This window comes from Propithecus coquereli, unplaced genomic scaffold (assembly GCF_000956105.1).
Source record: "Propithecus coquereli isolate 6110/MARCELLA unplaced genomic scaffold, Pcoq_1.0 Scaffold20, whole genome shotgun sequence".
Lineage (NCBI taxonomy): Eukaryota > Metazoa > Chordata > Mammalia > Primates > Indriidae > Propithecus > Propithecus coquereli.
The window spans coordinates 6846308-6861900 of NW_012144967.1; the positions used below are offsets into that span (position 1 = coordinate 6846308).

Genomic DNA, 15593 nt, shown 5'->3' on the forward strand with positions numbered 1-15593 from the left:
TAAACACCCATATATCCCAACACTTCCCTTATATTTCAAATCAAATTCTAAGTATACACCCATTCCAACAATAACAACAGGTCATCTGATGCAAATTATCAAAGTAATGTCACAGGGCAAATTATCCTAAATATCAAAGCAATGAGACCTATAGAAACAAAATTATCACTAACTCCAAAAACAATTATTCAATAGTCTCACCAAGCACCCCATGCAAACAAGTAAACACATTCACATACCCCCAAAAATCCAATCAACTTTCCTTACTCAACATAATCTGCCAGAACCATATCCTTCCCTCATTGAGGAAATCCATTTTAGACTCACACCCAACAAAGCAACAAGGTCCAATACAGGTAAATATATAATCCATAATCAAAACTTTCAATTCCATACTTTCTACATAAAGATAACTTTTGTACCAAAATCCAAAATTCCACTTATCAGTTTATACAAAGACCAACCACCTCAAATCAATGAGAATATTGTGCATGTATTGTTCATGGATGCCTATGCTATAGTATTTGACATTAATCACAGACACAGTACGAGTAACTATTTGTAACAAAAAAATTTAACCTAAACTAGTCCTAGTTCTCTGTATAATGGGAACATATAATCAACAATTCATTTGGTCTATAAAAATAAAGCCTACCACCCTTTGTAATAGTGGCTGAGACTGGTATTAGTTGATCACAAATAAAAACCTGTAAACATAACAATCTATGGCATGGAACAATTCATTTATTCTAAATTCCCAATTGTATAGAATAATGAAAATACAAGATATTAATTCTATTTCAAACATACATAAAATGTATTATACACATTATTGCCAACAAAATTTTAAGTCCTTTTGTGAATACCCCAAGGACATTTCCCTATAAATCCAATACTTCCGATAATATTAAGACAATGGGAGACATCAATTTATTTACATATTGAGATAAAAGGCCTACTGCAAGATGTTTTATTTATAATATTAAAAAGCTTAAGTAAAAGGGACCATTTCCATCAACACAAAATGATTCAGAGAAAAATACTGTATCATTCATCCTGAATTTTGGGGCAACAAGCATTTTGTTCTAAAAGTTCTTTAAAATCTCATCACAGATTAAAGATTCTATTATTATGTTACCTGTTGATTAAGGTGTTTTGCAAGGTGTTTCAAGAAAGCACAAACAAAATAACATTTCGACCAAATGACCATCTCAAAGCACAAAAAATTTCCACAACTTTGTGGGAAAAAAGATAAATCTTAATCAACCAAGAAAAACATCTTTCAGCACACCATTTCCATTTTACCAGCTTTATTCAATACACTTTACCGCTGGGCAACTGTAAAGGTCATAGTGTTATTAAAGCAATAACTGAACATTTAATGAAACTTCTGCTTAAAAAAAAAAAAAGCCCAAACTGAGAAATTTTAAAGTGTTATAAATTTTATTAAAGTTAACATTCCACGAGGTCATACTCATACAAATCAAACTTGCAAAAAATTCCAGGCATACAAACTATTATCTGTGTTAATGTGCCATCTTTCTTCTCCAAATGTCAAAAATGTACTTGTTTTAATGATACAAAAAAGTCTTTAGAAAGTCAGGTCCACTGTCCATTTGTGTTGGGTAAGAGACCTATGTCTTCATTCATTTCATGGAATCCATGTTAAAAGAACCCTGTCTTGGGTTGTATATTATCACAGGACTCTTGTATTAATCCATTTTCCTCAATTCCCCATAGTGGACTGCCATCTTGATTTTCAGTGGTAGGGTCCATTTGAGACTCTTCAAGCTGACTGGGTACTTGATGAAAAAATTAAAAGAAAAAAAATGCTGTTGGAATCTTAAATCTTTCAAATAGAAAACATCCACCCACCTTTAAGATAGCCTACCATACACAAAGCTTTAATTTTGTAACAGCTTTCAACTATGAAATTGTATATTAAAGTTGTATGTAAGGCACACACACAACTTCTCACTGATAATCAATGAAAGACTGCACACAAAAGTAACAAAGGTCTTCTACTGTAACAGATACATTTGTATCCATAAAAGACTCAGTGAAGAGTCAAATTTTTAATATTTAACATTAACACCATTATACTATGTACATGAAAAGTAAAAACATAAGTTAAAATTCAAAATTCCTGGAAAGCTAAATTACAGAAACACTGTGGATTCTAAATCTCAATGCAGAAAACTTTCCAAGCTTCTTCAAAGAAAACTAATTATAGAAAAGAATCTTAAGGGATTAAAAAAACAAAGCAGTGGATCATAGCAGTTTTCCATTCCAACAGATGTTAATTAATTTTGTTTAGATAACACAAATGGCCAATATAGATGGCACCATCTTTAGTTACATATCTGGGAAGACAGAAAATACATAGCTACCAGGAAAAAAAAAAAAGATCAAAAATGCAAAATATGTGCCTGGCTTCTTTGATATTTGCCATAAAATACTATCAGTTTTCAAATTATATATAACTAAGATATTCTCATTGCCAAAGTATCAAATGTTCCTCCACAGAAAAACAAATCTATTACTTAAATAATCTGAACTGGAGAAGTGGGAGGCCAGGTGACTTTATCAATAAATAAATGATCCAAATTCATCAAAATCAAACATAATTTAAGAAAACAAGTTTTAATCCCATGCCGTCTCTACAAATTTTCTAACTCACTAAGTGAATTTGTGGAGATACATTCAAAGGTGACTGAATTGAAGGCAAATAAATAAAAGACCATCTCTATTCATTAGGTAATTTCCTTGTAACTAACATACAATACAAAAATCTACTTAATAAAGTATTTGCTTAACCAAGAGATACTGCCGCCCATATTTAAAAACATTGATGGAAAGGAGTGTCCCAGCATCAGTAAGAAACATCAAAAGCAAGATATTTCTCCATAACTGATTTTGCAGATTCCTCCCCAGACTTAAAAGGGAAACTAAATAACTCAATTCATTCCCCACATCAGTAAAGTATCTTCCATTTGACTTGTTCATTCCTTAAAATTAAGAAACCTATACTTCTGTATAGAAGTATAAAAATATCATCATTCTTCTCTCAGAGTTAATTATAAACCAGTTTCTCCTCAATCTCTATTGTTCCAATTCAAAGTCAAGCTCTAAATGAAACTGATGATGTAAATACTATTATGGTGAACAACACTACTAAGAAAAAAATGCATTAATACCAAATTATAGTTATTTCAATAGCTATAGGTGTGACTTATTCAATTTGGTACCTTTAAACTCAATGCTTTATATTCTGCCACAAGACAGGAAATAAAACTTATCCATATTTCCTTCTAAAATCATTATTTAAACTGTATCTCAAAAGAAAATCTAATGACATTAATAACTCTAAAATTACTCACTAAAATTCTCTGTAATAATTAGAAAATAGTAGGACACTTATCATGACATCACAGTCATATATTTAAGATAGGTTAAAAAAAAAAGAAGTAATGACATTAATAACTCTAAAATTACTCACTAAAATGTAATGGTCTCTGTAATAATTAGAAAATAGTAGGACACTTATCATGACATCACAGTCATATATTTAAGATAGGTTAAAAAAAAAAGAAGAAAAGAAAGAAAGAAAAAGAATGCTACAAGAGAAAGCAGACAACTCTTATGACATTAAAAAGCCATGGTCAATCTACACTCCTGCAAAGCCAATCCATAGCCAAAAGTGAGATGGTTGTTAATAAGCAAAAGTGCTCAGACAAGCATCAAAGCTGGTAAAAGATCTGTGAGGGATTTAGCAATAACCCATTTATTTTTATAGAATTCCAAGTTCTTATAAAAAACCAAGTTTGCAAATAAGCAATCTTATCTCAAAAAATAAAAAAGAAATCAGGCTGAGTTCTGTGAGCCTGAAAACTTTCTTGGGAACAAAATCCAAAATTGTTCATCTGTAAAACAGAAATAATCATAGTACCTACCTCTTGTGGCAGTACTGAGGATTAAATGAGTTAATACATTTATTGTACATTACCTGACATTCGATCTCAATAAATGTTAGCTAACATTCTGTTATGCCACAATAACCAAAGTACTTGGGACCTACAAACTAATCTTACTGAATCAAAATAATTTATATTCCAAGAGTAAGAATATCTCTGAAGAACATGTAAGGTCATGGGGTCAATTATTTAAAGAAAAAACACTTACTGATTTAAAGAGAGAAAAGTAGATTTGCATTAGAAAAAGTTAGCATCCTACAGAAAACTGGGTAGGGTTTAGATGTGGAAGCCCTACTCCACTCCCCTCTCCAGTAACTTGTGAATTACTGCAGACTTACTGAAGAGATGTTTTGATGTAGAATTCCATAATCAGACAGATCTTTTATCTATTTCACATAAAAGGTTCAAGCAAATAATATAAATGGTTAGGAGAATTTTTCCACTTTGATATTCATTAATTCCCACAACAACTTCAATGGTAACAAAGTTTCAGTGAGTAACTGCTACCTCCTAAAATCCCCAAAAATCATATATTTAGACGTTAAGAACATAAAACTGAGCATACGTCTTCTCTTTAAATTCTACTTCAGTAAATTTGTTGCCAAAACACTAGGACATCATAAAATACATTGTTAGTTGAAATACAAGTGATTCATCATCTAGATTCGGTTTAAATGCTCTCCTAAAATAAATAATCTCCTTACCTCTATTTCTCAGCAAAGTTTTCCATTTTTAATAGCAAAGAAAAATGTGAGGGGCAGAGAGCAGTATAAGGAAAATGAAATGATTAATGATTCTTAATTTTTTTTAAATGGATGGCTCTAATAAATCTAATTTAATTTATATTTTTAAACTTAAACACTTATTTCAAAACCAAAGGGACAAACAGGCACAAAATTACAATCTAGAGCAAAAATTCATCCTTCTCATCATGTAACTAAGATTCTTGGTACTTTATGACTCCATTTCAATCATCTTTGTCTGTTGTCTTTAAATTTGAAACCATTTATGTAAGAAAGTCCTGAGAATTAAACTGCCTTGTTATAAAAATAGCCTTGAATCTTCAAAAGAATATATATTAACAAGTTTGGATCTTAAATAAGATGGGCATGAAAACTAAATCTAAAACGAACAAGGTCAATTATGACAACTGAAAAAACCAGTCATCTTATTTAAAGTTTTACAATCCAGTCTTCCCAATTGTCCCTATTGGATTAAAACTTGACTATGTATGCATGTTAAAAGACTGTGAATTGCAGAGAAAAAGAGTTCTTATCACTTTTAATTTTTATTGAATCAAAATTTTGGCTTTCAGGCATATCTAAAAATTAATATTTAACACATTAAAAATTTATGTTTTAATAATGAATTTCACTTTGTTTTTTATTAGACCCAACGCTAATGATAAACAATGTTTAATAAAAGCCATATTTATAAAATAAATCAAGTATTTATTGAGTATCTACTATGTGCCAAGCAACTAATCTCTTCAAAATATGATCACCGCTGAAAATTGTACTACATTAGGAAGGTTTCCATCTCTACCCTCACCAACCCCCTATCAAAAAACAAAACAAAGAAAAAAAACCTTCTATTTTGCAGACTCCAGTAGCCATCTGTACAATGCAAGCAGAAGAACAGGCAAAAATTATGATCTAGATTCCCAAATGTGATTCAAAAAGAATTATTTTTATAAAATAGCTAGTATTTAACTACTGAAAAAAGTTTGATAATAATATATAAATCCTTTTTGTGAATTCACCCAATTCATTTCTACAACCTTCCCCACCAACTCTTTCCCATTATTTCTCAAGCTGGGAGTTAGAAAAACTATTCCACAGAGGTGATAACCATATCTTCTAACATCAAAGCATAACCTCATTGTCAAACAAGCTAAAGAACTTTTTGTTTAGCTTTTCAAATTTAAGTTCAAAATTACTTCATTTATTTTAGGTAATTACAACACTGGAAATCATTAAAAAGTATGTTCTGTAACCAAAAGAGAACTCAAGGGCTTCCGAGTTCTACACAGGGAAGGTAAAGTTGACAAGAGATAGATGGTAAGATCTAGGGCAAGCTATTCTTAGAACAGATAATAAATATTTTAGGCTTTGTGGCCATTTGGTACACAATTCTGCTGCTGTGGTAGGAAAGCAGTCACAAACAACATCTAAATGAAAGAACATAGATGTGTTGCAATAAAACTTTATTTATAAAAACAAGCAGGAGTTTACCAATACCCAGATCTAAAAGTGTTAAAAACGTGTTCAAATGTATGTTTGTTTTTATTTTAACTTTGCCTGAGTTTAAATGAAGAAAGCGGAAAATAGCCTGGAGCAAATTAATAAGCAAAATTTTATTAATAAACTTCACCACACATCTAACGATGTTGATTTTCTTATACTGTGTTGAGTTTCACTAAATCCCTTTATACTTTTACAATTCTGACTCAATTACTCAAAATTTTTGAGTCATTAAAAATTTAAAAACAGATTAAGCATGTAAACTGAACAATACTTACTAAATCCCTCCACCAGTGTCTACTACGTTGTACAGGTCCTTTAAAGGATTCAGTTTGGGGAGTCACCATTTCTGTAGAGGACAAAAAGAATATAATTTTATACATAGAAAACAAAAATAGATTACTAAACACCATGATTTATACCAAAAACTTCAACATCTTGCAAAGATCACTCACCATCAGACCAAGAGGTACATGTATTTATGAATAATACAGTCCAAGCAGAAGACATAAAAGCTCTAAGAGTGCCTTAAATTTGTTAGAGGAGACTCACCTGCAGAATGTTACTATAAAATCACAAGCATAAGTCTCAGCCCCTAAGAACTCCAAAATAATAGGTAAATATTTGTGGCTCCCTATGTGGATGTGATGGGCAGCCATGGTTAAAACTAGCTATTTAACAGAGCCAACATCATTCCTTAACAGTTTAGAATTGTTTCATCTTCTGGTCTTTCATCTCATCTACTTTCAAGCCTTCTAAAGAAAAGCTTCCATGACCTGAAAAATCATTTTTCTCACTCTTTAATATTACCATATTATTTTACATTACTATATACTTTGATCAACACAATTCTTAGTGTTAGAAAGAAAACATTAGGCATCATTTCATACTACTACCAACTGTATGGATCTACTGAACTAAAGCAACACTAATCCTTTCTAAAACACATACTTGATAAAAAATATTGTATCCATTTCACTAGACTTAAATACCTCATAACTAAACATGGAAAATGGTGTTTCCCATATCTCAAATACCTTCTGAATACAGGTATACACTTTTTTCAGTCACCTGTGTTCCCAAATATGATTATAATAATCAATAAAAAAAGCTGTTTAAATGTTCAATATGAAAATGTAACAATTTAAGGTTTTTATAAGGCAAAGGACAAAATTAAAGTTTAGGATTTAAGTTAAAACTAAGTTACCCAAATGCTTTTCTACAACTAGTTTTCAGCAAGTCATTGTTTATCTTATTAAATCTAAATTCCTTTAGTCATTTTGAGAAAGCATAATCAAGAAATATAGCAAAGATCTGCTTCAAAATTACCCTTAAAGTGCTAAAGTATCATCCCAAAAAATTAACAAATAAAGCAGTTTAAAAAGAACACAATGTTATTTTTAAGCTTCCCAATTTAATTTGACTTTAGAGGATTTTGTGAATAAAGACAAATTTTAAATCAATCAAGTAACCCACGCGAGAAGGGTAGAATTGACTTATGCAAAGTCGGTAAAACAAACATCTAAGAGAAATTCCTCACACTGGTCTAATAATGTGCTTATAAATAAGTTACCTACCCATACAAGAAGTATGTATCTCTGGGTTTTCACACCACCAAAAACAGAAAATAGATCTCACTTTGCAACACCATGAAAATTACTAATACCAACGTAACCTAGCATAACATATCTTTCCCCAAAATCGACAAAATCTGAAATACTATTCTGGCATCCTTTCAAAGAGAGAAGCCAGTAGAGCTCAGCATAAGGAGACTTACGAAAGATGATGATTTTGCTCCTATTTTTACCTATCCTTATCCTTAATATTTTGCAACATTATGGTTTCTGACTTACTAATAAGTTATAGGTATATATATGTCTTATAAATGTATTATATATATATAATTATATATATAAACAACCATTACGGATGCTGGTCCTTTTACAATAAAAGGCAAGGACAGCTTTAGTCAATTCTCCCATTATTATAAGCCTATTTGCACTATTCTTAGAATATCTGATTTTGTCATCGTCTAAATTCCTTAAAATAATTTTGAAATTTAAGAATAAAATCTGACAGCAGTACAAAATTTAAGAATGCTTATGCAAAAAGAGGGTAATTATAAAGTCATTAACATTTCTAAGAAAATTCACAACCCTTAAAGTTAAAAAATACATAGCTTGATAGTCTAAATTAAAATGATTATGATTACTATATAGTAATGATATAATTGCTTATTTTCGAAATATTCAATTTCAAATAAATGGTTTAGTTTCAAAAGGCAAAGGAATGTTTTCCAGCCCTATCAGGCATTATATGATGTATAAATCAAAATTTTTATCATATTATAGAAAATATGCTACTTGAATGTTACATAATCAAGTCAAATATATTTATAAGGATCAGAATATCCTTCAATTTAAATTGTAAAGGTTAATCATATTCAGAAATAGCCAACTTGAAAATAAAAGTTTACACTGAACCATTCGATCTGTAAGGGGAAGGTAGTTGGTAAAATGAGGATATGTATCTTTGAAGTATAGAAATTTCTTAAAGGAAATTGAACAGATGACACCAGGCATGCAAATTATAAATCTTGTTTATAACTGTAGTCAGCTGAAAACATTACATAGAAATACACTCAATTTAGTATTACATTTAATAATTACTAGAAAAATCCAAAAATTGCTTTTATTACAACATTCTAAATCTTTATTCTTTGGAAACAATATCACTCTCTAATTGTTTTGCTAAGATCAATTTTCCAATGTCTGTATACTATCTATCAATACTTCGAAATGCCAAAAAATCAATTAAGTTAAGTACATTGCAGGTCTTATGTTATTCCAATAGTTCAACCACAGAAATAAACCATGTGATTTGCCATGCAAAAATTACAAAGTTTGTGTAAGAGAATTAGACACTCAATTATTTTTATCACCCAATTTTAGAGCTAAGAAGGATCTTAAGAATCTGGAAACTCTTAAAGCCTTCATACAAATTAAGAGATTCCACAGAGAATAAAATGTCAAGATTGCAGGGCTTATTTATATGAGAAGCTGGGTCTCCTGATTGCTGAATCATAGTTATATTTTCTACTCTATCACACATCTCTGATTAAAGCAGAAGATAGAGATGTCCTCAAATTATGTTTTTCTCCCTTCTGCCTTTTCATAAAGGATAAAAGAGGAGAAAAAGTAAATAAATTGGTTGTCCACAGCCTGAATTTTTAAATAATCAAGAAACAACTGTGAACAATAGGTAAACTAAACTTGAAAGAAAATTTACATTTGAAATTGCCTATTTCGTATAATCTATACTCTAAACGTCATGTAATGGTTCACAGGAGCCTTTTGGTTCTCTCATAGCTTCTTTCATTTCTATTGAATGTTGTAATTTTTTAAACAGTTTTTATCAGAACAAATGCAATCCAACCCAATCACCAGGTTGATCAGACTTTTATGATTCAAGAATTAGTCCAAAATGCTAAGATAAATACAACTATTTAAGTATTTATCACTTTGGTTCTTAAGCAGGAAACGATGATAAATAATAATTTACTTTTCTTATGAAATATATTACTTTAAAAGAATATAGTATCTACCTTACCTACTATATTTATCTTCCACAATATTATCTACCTATAATAGTATCTACATTTACATTTGCCCTCATGTACCAGTGGCTATTCAATCAATTTTGTCCATTATACGAGACTGGCTCAAGCAAATATCAAAACAATGAATATAAACAGTCATAAAGACCTAAGTACATGTAGATATTTATAAAATATGACTTATTCTAATCCTGTATCTTGTTGGTGATAAAAGGAAAGCTGTATTCCACTAGACTGGGGATTAACTGGGAGGTTACTGTATCATTTAGATTTATTTTAAATTATTGATACTCGGGGGAAAAAGATACAAATCTTAGTTTAACATTTCTAACCTTCTCCAGCTGTTTATTTTTTTTATTGAACAAATTATATCTTTGGTATACCATTATAAATTTATTGCATATTTGTACTTAAACTTACGTTATGCTTCACAAAAGAAACCCAATTCTCATTTTCTGTAACAGTGCCGAACCAGATGAATGCCAATTTAATGTCATATCAACTGCACAGAGAAAAGCCTAATCTTGGCATTTATGTTAAAGAAGTTTAGGGTGAAGGATGTTTAGACTTCTTTTGAAAATGTCGTATCTTTAAAACACTACAGTTAATTAACATTTCTTTTCACACTGTAATAAACACAAATTTGATGAAACCACAAAAAGGATTAAAAAGGAAAAGTTAAGCTGAAGAAAAGGCATTAAAAATATTATTCCTCTTACCACCTATTTTAGTCAATGGAATAAGCCAACACCAAACAACAGATTATATTTTATTTGCCATATAAATTTCAGAGACAATGGCAAACTTGCCCTTATTTAGCTAACTGGTCACTTGGCAATTGTTAAAATTTCCCAAAACATTCCTTATTATATTTCATATTTCCTCTGGTCAATCACTTACTCGTAACAGCTTGACATTAATTTCCAGATTCAATGTTAACTTATGAATATTTTTTTCTTCGGTGGACATATGTATTTTTTTCATTCATGTATCCAGTTTTAAGATGTGAAGTATTATACACATGGTATACGAAGCCCAATACCTAATGTGCTTAAAAATTATTTTTACCTTTTATGCTTTGAAAACAGTTGCTTAGCTATAAATTAGAAGACTCTTTAGATGCATTACTCTAATTTCCTAGAAAACAACTTATTTTTATACCTGTTTGAAAATAACTCATGAAAGCAAGTAAAATGAGTTATTTTTAATCTATTTAAGTAATAACTAAGATATGGAATTGTCTATTTAGTTTTTGAAATGTAGTTTTTTTAAGAATCCTATGATCAACAAATGCAAAATTCCAGGCCATTCGTAAAATGTGCTCTGTATCAACAGAAAAATGGCTAAAAAATGTGTATAGTAGATTGTAAAGACATGATTTTGATGACTGTGCTGCAGATCTAACTGCAATCCTAAAGCATCATTTTATTGGAAGTACTAAATGTCTTCCTGCCTTGATATAAATTACATGCATCGACTGTTTTAAAAGTAATATAAGTATTTTGATGTAAGGCAAAGGAATGTGATAGGTTTTTTTCTCACCTTTTTTTAGAGACATAAAGAAACAGTCTACGGTTTGCTTCACTGACAAACTTTACCGATGTTTTCCTACTTAAATGTTGGTAACTATTCAATTTCAGATGCTGGGTAAAAACATTTACTTACTTGCCATACACAATACAGACTTTCCTAAAGCTTTCCATTATCCTCAAGGACAAAACTCCAATGTCTCAGTCTTCAAAATGGCATACCTTTTGGTGAAAACAAACAAACAAGATTCAAAACAACTCAGTGATAATCAATAGCAAGTAGAAGAAGTATTTTTAAACTTTTTAATTATAGAAAAGAAACGAAAACTAAAATCCATGCTTAAAACCTAATTTTTAAAATATTCTTCCCTAAAACCTATTAATATGAATAGTAAACTAGTTCAACTTTTCCAATAAATTTCTTTAAATATTTTTTTGCATGGCATATTACAGAATTAAAGAGAAAAAAATCTATCTTTGGTTCATGGTTTTCCTCAAAATATAATCAATCTTTTCTTGCTCCCCAAATTAAACAAAGGCTTAATGGACCTTCAGTATTTTAAACTATTCAAAGGGTACATTAAATTACAATGGTTATGCATATAGATATTTAATCTTTAATTCAGTGAAAGAGTTTAAAGGCTTGTAAAATTTCAGGTATTTAGTTTATTCATATTCATAATCATTTTTTAAAAACCATAGATAAGGATTCATTGGTTATTTGAAATATAAATTATTAAAGAGCAAAACAAAACCTAATAAGCTAATTTTTATGTCAAAGTAATAAAAATTTACCCAATCTTACCTCAAATAAAAGAATTGTATTTGTTCAGAACCATCAGCAACCAAATAATTTTAATCTTGTAAGTCACCTTTAAAAAAAAAAAAGGATGATATTAATGTTTTAATTTTTAAACATGTCTTGGCCAATGATTCACTGAGACGAAACGAGAAAATATTCCAAAAACAAAAATCTATGGGCAAATTTAGGAGATGGCTCATCAACATACAACCTGTACATTTTTTTTATGGTTGTAGTTATTTCTTATCTTAATATCAGTCTTTGTTTTCCTCATCTTTTGGCTGTGTTGACAAATACTAAACATTAAGGCACTGAAATTAAAAGCAAATACAGAAAATTTTAATCTTCAGACAGATTTAAGATTATGGCCTTGTTTTTAATTTTTATTTTCCCTCTTTTTACGCCAGACAACAAAAAGTTTACCATTTTTAAATACTGAAATTATCTTAACATCTCAGTTTACCATCTAGAAATACCTTTTACAATTATGACCAATTAAAAATTAACTCCTCCAGGAGAAATTAGTGAAGTTAAAATGGCCACTGGTTACTTTAAATTTTAAACCACAAGTTATTTGATCTCACTAAGTGGGATATTAGCTTTGCCTTTTAGGCAAGTCTAAAACTTGTATCTATGACCTTTACTCAATTTCAAACCAGGGTCTTGAATATTTTCAGTCTTTCTCCTCCCCCACTTATCAAGTAAAAAGATCTTTCTAGATTAAACTGCTTGCAATTATTTTGTATTTCACAATTCAAAAAGGATTCTAAAGAACTAGATTCAGAATATCCATTTAAAACCAATGTTCGAAAACTTCAAAAACATTGATTTGAAAAACCAAAATTGGTAAACAACGGATTCTGTAAAAATCAAGATATGCGCAACTGATGTAACATATACCACTACATGAAAGCTATTCAAAAAAATGAAACAATTTTACTGGGGAAATAATCCCTGAGAAATATGGTTGAATAAAACCACTATCTCTGATTTTAGATTTACTACCTAAATCTGCCCAACAATATTTTTATATAGATCTGCACCTTTACAACACAAGAGCTTCGCAGAATGAAGATAAATACATTCTAAAATACACAAAGCTTTGTGCGTTTCTGGTTTGCTCTTCAAACCATTAAACTTAAAAATTGCCCTCCAAACATTTTCTTAAAACAGACATTATACATAGAATTCTGCAAATTTTTGAAACCTATATTTTAAAAATACTGTTCTGTTTTAAGCACATGTAGATTTTTTATACATGCAACAAATGCAACAAATATGGCTCCTCTTCATCGCCCATTACCGAAAGCAGTCCTACTTTAATATTTACACTACGAGAAAGTAACTTCACGAAGAGATTTGGTGTCAGAATATTCTTTCGTAAAAGTTTTTCGATCATGACTTTCGATAACATACAATATTCTTAAAAATAATAAAATGATGAACTTAAACTTTTAAACACTAAGAACTGACCCAAGTGCGTCCTAACATTCAGATGGGAGAAGTTACAGATAACGGCTCCTTTTGACCTTTTTAAAGAGTACCAAACAGTATGTTTAATCGTATTCAAATATCAGTAGGTCAAATGATCTTGGCGTAATTACTCGGTAAAATAAACTGTATTAATCAAACGTCATCGTTTAGCACCGTAATTATCAAATCTATTTCCATTAAACAGCCTTGACGATACACTAAACTTGACTTCGTAATTTCTGAAACACCAGAATCACTCCTCCAACTTGCATTTTTGAAAGACAATCTTAACGCCATAAAGGTTTAATAAGCAGCAAGTACCTTCGCATATGTAACACTGCAGCCGTTTCAAAGTCGGCTTTGAAAGAGTTAAAAGCCAACACCCAATAGGGAGAAAAAAACAAGTTTTATTTTTGTTTAAACGTAGCTAGTGTTCCATTGTTCTTTTAAATGCGACCATGAAGATGAGTTCCCACCTCACCGGAAAGAGCTTAAAAAGCTCCTCCGTAGGAGAACCTGAAAGTGATTTTTTTTCCCTAAATTTCAAAAATAACTCACCAAGACAGAAAGGGGCTCTCCTCGTGCGGTCCCCTTCGGGCTCCCGCAGGCAGTCACCCGCCGCCGCCCCTTTCCTGGCGGGTCCCAGTGCCGGCAACAAGGCCGCCTCCCGCCCACCTGCCGGCCGCGGGGTCTACAGCGGGGCTCCGCGTGCCCCCTGCCCCTGGGCCCCGCGACCCCGGCCCATGGCGCCGAGGCGCATCCCGCCTGAGAGAGCCGGCCGCGACCACGGAGAGGCTGTGTGGGGAGAGCCGGCCAGCGAGGCCCGGCCCGCCGCCCCCTCCTGCTCGCGCGCTCAAGGACATTTTGCTTTTCCTCCCAAGGACAAAGGACAATAAAAGGAGCCGGGGAGCCACTCACCGGGTCCGAAGGCGGCCGCCGGCAGCTCCTAGTCGCCCAAACCCGGGTCTCGGGCCGGACCATCTGCCCGAGCCTCCTGCCCGCGCCAGGTCCAGGCGCCGGGGCCCCGGGGAGCCTCCGCAGCCGCTGCCGCAGCGGCGCTTTCGGCATTGTGGGCCCGGCCGCCCCGGGCGCCTCTGCCGTGGGATCTAACGCCGGCGCGCGGCCCGCCTCGCCTCAGCCGCGGCCGCCCCGCTCTCGCGGGCCTGCGGGCCGCCCGGGCGCAGCTCCCAACCGGCCGCCGGGCCCTGCGGCCGCGGCGGAACGCCTGACAGCTCGGGGTGCTGCTGCCTCTCCGGCCATCTTGTGCCGTGTGTGTGTGTGTGGTGTCTCTCTCCCGTCTCCTCTCTCGGCTTTACTCCCTCCTCCTCCTCCCCCCGCCCCACACACCACACAACATGGCCTCTTCGCTGCGGCGGCGGCGGCTGCGGCGGCGGCAGGAGCTCCGCGGCGCTCCAGCCCGCTCCCCTCCCCCACCTTCCCCGCCTCCCGCCCGCAGCCTTGGAACCCAGCGCGCACGCGCGCCGCTGCCCGCCCACCGCGGCCATTGGCTCCAAGAGCTTCCTGTCATCCCCTCCCAGGAGCCGCCTCACGCACGCTAGCGGGCGTCTTTCTCCCGCCCAACAACAACTACTATCATTCTATTGGCTAATTTTGATCCTACCCCTTGCGCCTTTGCCGCACAGATAGGCTACCGTTAGTGCCATTCACTGCCCGTAGGCGTTTCTGGCTGTCCTGAGAAGCACCGGGCCGCGATTGGCTGATGGTAGAACCTCTGGGTTTGGAGCTGAGTTGTTGCTTTTCGCCCCGCAGTGCGGACCCCTCCAGGCTAGCTGGAGGGTCCTTGTGCGGTGTAGGCCAGGCCGGAATCATTAGTACAGGGCCCTAGAGATAATACAGCGTCGCCTCTGGAAAAAGTTCTGGCTTCAGTGTTTCTGAATTCAGAATTTATTCTCTTTAAAAAAATAAAAAATGACTGACAGGATGATGAGCAAACTA

At 33.6% G+C, this 15593-nt stretch overlaps 1 long non-coding RNA gene across 1 annotated transcript; it reads right to left on the bottom strand.

The window, feature by feature from the left end:
- Positions 1-1429: 1429 nt before the first annotated feature.
- LOC105809869 lies at positions 1430-14852 on the bottom strand. Its single transcript, XR_001137472.1, has 5 exons — positions 14556-14852; positions 12168-12234; positions 11499-11584; positions 6496-6566; positions 1430-1802 (listed from the first exon to the last, which is right to left on the bottom strand). It is a non-coding gene; the product is annotated as an uncharacterized LOC105809869 (long non-coding RNA).
- Positions 14853-15593: the final 741 nt, after the last annotated feature.